The sequence below is a fragment of the Macrosteles quadrilineatus genome, unplaced genomic scaffold (assembly GCF_028750875.1).
Source record: "Macrosteles quadrilineatus isolate MER2022 unplaced genomic scaffold, UCM_ALF_1.0 Scaffold_5__1_contigs__length_97177068, whole genome shotgun sequence".
In the NCBI taxonomy this organism is placed as follows: domain Eukaryota; kingdom Metazoa; phylum Arthropoda; class Insecta; order Hemiptera; family Cicadellidae; genus Macrosteles; species Macrosteles quadrilineatus.
In genome coordinates, this window is record NW_026542598.1 from 45835440 (window position 1) to 45840788 (window position 5349).

Genomic DNA, 5349 nt, shown 5'->3' on the forward strand with positions numbered 1-5349 from the left:
AGTGTTTAACAATAGATATCCAGGTATAACCTTGAGTCATATGGCTGTAAATGATTTAGTTAGGAAGTTTTCTGAAAATGGCTCAGTTACCGATGAGAAAAGAACAGGATGAAGGGTCCAAGATCATTCTGACACACGTAAAAGTAGTCGATCAATTTGTTATGAATCCTACTACATCGTTGAACAAAGTGCAATGTGTTTTATTAGAAAACTAGTTATAATTTTACCATGGAAAATTATGTTTTTCCACTGCAATTTTTAAACGGTAAGAGATAGAAAGAAAACTTAAATACGTAAAATGTTTGTTAAAAAAGGGCCTTTCTTGTGGTATGAAATTTGTTATACATTGCTATTTAAGAATTTGGAGTTTTCAGCTTCATTTTATTCTTAAAATTTGAGATTTTTTTAAAATTAGAAAATAACTTGGAAAATGCCCTTACTACAAGTTATCTTAAAGAGTAGCTCAAGAATAAGCTTGGAAAGAAATTTGGCGCTGTTCCGTTCAGTAGTTAGGGTAATACGGTACTTAACTTCAAAGTCCTTTTTTAAAACATTTTGACCCACCCTGTAAATACGGTTAAAGATAATTAAACTTTTTTTGCGCCAAAATGATCGGGGTGATTAGACCTTTAAATTGATGTATCACACAACCCATGTTTACATTTGAAAATTTCTCAAAAAGCACCCCTACCCCCCAAATTGGGCCCTTTTGGGGCATTTTTCAAAATTGAAAATAATTTTATTGGATTTGGCATGTCCAAATTAGGGGGAAATGAGAACAAACAAGTGTTAAGAGCCTTACCTTTGTACACAACAGATATGGAAAGTTTTCAAATGAACACCCTGTATAACAACCGCTTTAAATGTTAAGATGACCTATTAAAATGTTTATCAATTGGATTCCTGCTATTTTGCCAGATTCTTCTCAAAATATATCCATAAGAATTAAGCAATCAAACTACGTAAAACAGTTTACTTACAGTATCCTCCAAAAGATTAACAAGGAAATTTTGAATTTTTTTTTCTCCGTTACCAATAATTGTACAAACACTTTAAAAATGTACTAAATTATTTTTATATTTTTAAGCTATTCAAAATGGTTTAGAGAAGAATTGGGAATTTTTATGTTTTGAGGGTCAAAAATTAGAAAAACCCCATAACACCCTGTTCCCATAGTCTGATCATGCTGGTTCGGGAACTCATTCAAGTTTATCCTGCCCTACACCTTCAAGCCAAATTTCATCAAAACCAGACAAAATGACTTGAGTTATCACGTTCACGGACACATATATAGTTGTTATATATATATAACAATTTGAATGAATAGTTTTTTTGGCCTCTAAGGACATAAAAATGAAAAAGTATATCAGTCCCCGGTCTAGGTCTGATCGTGCCACCTACAGTGATAGTTAATTCTCTTAATACATTCGATATGCTTGATAGGGTCACATAAATATATCTTAAGACTAATATTTTCTCACTACTTAAACCAAAAATAGCAATATAGGCCTACCTTGGACAAATTGTAAATATTAATCAATTGAAACAAAAGAGTTGTTGAAATATAGTTTTATTTATAAAACACACATATTTATTTTCCAAAGCTAGCTTTTAAAATTTAGGTGTTAGTTTTGTAAAGTAAAAGAATAAATTGTTAAATTAAAAATAACTATTCTTGGTCTTTGTTTCCAAGTGTTGGGTGTTGCTTGGCTCCAGAACCAGGAATATTGTCCCATTTGTTCCTAAAAAAAATTGAAAAACTATAGTACAATATGGCAATGTACATTGTTGTAACAATATTTTTGGTCTGTAGACTGACTGGCATAGATTTAAAACATTGACAAATTGATCGGCTGTTGGCAAAATATTTTTCCTACAGTTACCTAACAATGTACATGTTCTCTCACTGATTTTAGAAAGCAAAGTGGCCAATTCGCTCATCAGTGAGACAATGTTAACATTGTCTCACTCTAATTACTTTGTCTCAATCACTCCAGATTTGCAACGTGAAGGCACGAAATAGTGAGCGTGTAACATGCAGACAAGGTCCTATGCACGCAAAATACGTTGGCAGCACTGGCTGTAAATCAGCTGGTCAGCTGTTGTATCATTAAATGTAATATTAAAAGTTCACTTCTGTGTAAAAATATGTCACGTTTCTTTAGCATTTATTTGTTTCATGGTAACTGTAGGGAAAAAATAATGTACAACTCGAGTGCAAAGTGCAATTGCCTCACTCGAGAAACCATTCCACACTCGCCTACGGCTCGTGAGTAAGTATTTCTCTCGAGTGAGTCAATTTCTCCCTTTTCTCACTAGTTGCACAAATAACTATATTAGAGAGGAAGAAACAGAATAGACACATCTTTTCTGACTGCAACACTTGAAATAATTTTCACTCTGTAAAAAACATTCATCGTCAATTTTTTATGTTCTGGAACTTAAGTGCTATATTTTTCACTATGCCAAGTCATAAACTGTACCTATACAGTAGAACCTCGCTAATTCAAAAACCTATATAATTAGAAATGTTTGTCTGTTCCCCTCACAAAACCTCTAAAATTAAAAAAATAATATACCGATAGTACAAAGTAGTTTTAAGCTTAATACAGCCTCTACAATTTGAATTTTGTTGCCATAATTAAAACTGTTACTTCCAAAATTCAAAGTCAACCTCTACAATTCGAACTGCTTTACCGTAAGACAAAAAATATCTTTGTTGAAACATGAACTGACAATCCGTCCCCCAAGATGTGTTCATTAGTCTCCATTCTCTCAAACTCCACACTTAAAACTGGGACCTCCACAATTCAAATTTTATTTTTCTGACCTCTATAAATCAAACTCTCTACATTTTAAACTTCCCATAGTTCGAAATATATTTTCTTTCCTCTGAAATTCGAATAAGCTAAGTTCTACTAGGTACTAAAAGCCTACTCACTTACCACTACTAAGACTTAAATTGTATTTGGCTCAGACCTCTTGATTTGGCTTGTCCGAGCCAGTCTTTGATTAACTGCCTCTAACTCAGGGTCTGTCGCTTTAGCCGAAGATGCATGAGTCTAAACATAAAAATAACACAAATTTGTTAGTGATTGGTTGAATTATGATTAAGATCATAAAATCAAAAATAAATCTAAAAAAGTTGTTGGCATTAACAGATTTAGGTAAACATTTACTTTGATCCTCTATAGTCTATAGGTAGCCTACATATTTTTGAATGTGATGAGTGACTACCTGAAGAAACATTAAGAGGATAGCTTTGCAATACTGTAGCCTACAATTTTATTAAAATGGTAAATTAAATCTTCTCTAGCTGGAATAAACATGATTTAATTTTTCCCAAATACATGTTGGTACATACTTGTAAACCAACTATCATTAAACTATAGGAAAGCCTCGACTGTCAGATGCTTCAGCAAAAATTGATAGCGGCTCTGACCATTGCAGTGATCTCGTATTTGATTGGCTAAGCCAAAAGGGATCCAGCAAGAGACTACCGTTGACTTATCGCTATTGACATTAATGCACACATGGATATGATTACAAAATAATATATTAACTTACCAAATAAGGTAATCTTGATCTAAAACAAAGATCAGAATTCAACACTCGTTTCTTCTTGAACCGTACTGATCAGATGTTACTTTTGATGCCTTGCATTTTGTTGAGCCACCTTCAAGGAATCTGTAACAAGACAATAATAACTTAGTGTAAGTTAAACATAAAGTATCGATTTTTTTTGTCGAGGCATATACATTTTAGGTAAAATGGTGTTGGTCAAGTTCATCGGGTTAACATATATCATTTGTCTCAAAGAGGTGAAAGGTGAGTTAACTTAGTCTTAAAATTGATCAAGATAATGCTTTGACTTAATGTAACCAAACATGCATGTAGGCTAGCCATTTTTAATTCATTAACTAAGACATAGTTGGATGAGCCACTTCAGTAACTTTGTCGTTCTACAGCCAGTTTATACTGACACCCGCAGAGCTTCCTGGATCAAACTCGCTATCGGCTTAGTCATACAATTTATTCATCCTTCATCCATCCCTTGCGATCAAACTGTTTTATGCTAACTTACCGACAAGTGTTCGTGCCCTATATGTTACCTGAAACAATTTAAATGTGTATATACTTTGCCAGAGCCTACTCTTAATTTTAGGCCCTGGTAATTTATTTTATAAAAGAACATTTGACGAGCCACTTGCATTTCATAAAATCTGAACCACATCCGTCAGTTAGGCCTACGATTAAAACCTAAGTTGTAACTTAATAGGCCTAGTATTTGCCTATCTTCAAGACAAGATATTTAAAAAAAAAAATGACGCAGTTTATCCAGCTATGCTGGTCAACAACGCAGCTTTGGTAATAAGGTAATAAGGTAACAGTTTGTATAAAGCACTGTCTTTATTTCCGAAAACACAATACAAAGTTTTAACAATTTCGCTACTGTTAGAATCGGCTCCGCATTACAAGACAGCAAAAAGCAGGCAGCTCCAACGATACCTTGTTTAGGTGATGAGACCTTCATGAGGCTGAAAGTTCTAAATAACTTACTGTTGTAATGCCTTCAAATGCCAATTAATTCAAACTATGAACTATGCCTAACTGATAAATAAGTAGTAAATAACAAGTTAGTGTCAGTAACTTAGTAACAGAAATCTTGCAATAATAATACTGTTGTAAGTAATGCCAATTCAAACTATGAACTATGCCTAACTAAGTAGCAAATAACAAGTTAGTGTCAGTAGTAACAGAAATCTTGCAATAATAATAAAAATACTAAAATACTCAACTCTTGTCTTCTGCTGCACCGATCGATGTATCAACATCAACAACATCAAGCCTAAAAAAAAGTAAAGTTGATGACGTCATAACGGTGTCGGCTGCCTGACTAGAGTGCTGCCCGTGGAACAAATTTGAACTAATTAATGACGTCATCGTCCTACTACGAGTCCTCCCCTCATTGCGACCGGTGTGACGCATTCCTCAGAACGACCGAAACGGCACACGGAAGATTTCTCAGGTGCCGTTTGACGTCACTAACTGCTGACGTCACTTTGAGGGAACACCAATACCGCAACGATACGATTTAGAGCCATCGGCCTCGGTGGGGCAGTGGATAGATCAAAACAAACCCAATTTTTTGAAAAAGATAAAATCATTCTTAATTAATCTGGCTCCCTATAGTATAGATGAGTTTATAAATCAAAAATGAATTAGCTGTCCATTCTAAAATAATTGTCAAATTTATGGTTAAGCCATTTAGATTAAGTTTTATAACTAATGTTGTACTATGCTTTGACACTATTCATGTATATAAAATGTATAAAGTGAATAAAGATA

General features: G+C 33.8%; 1 long non-coding RNA gene across 1 annotated transcript; it reads right to left on the reverse strand.

The window, feature by feature from the left end:
• Positions 1 to 1562: 1562 nt before the first annotated feature.
• On the reverse strand, positions 1563 to 4579 carry LOC128995859 (uncharacterized). The gene is made up of 4 exons (XR_008490988.1): positions 4510 to 4579; positions 3568 to 3687; positions 2946 to 3062; positions 1563 to 1742 (listed from the first exon to the last, which is right to left on the reverse strand). It is a non-coding gene; the product is annotated as an uncharacterized LOC128995859 (long non-coding RNA).
• Positions 4580 to 5349: the final 770 nt, after the last annotated feature.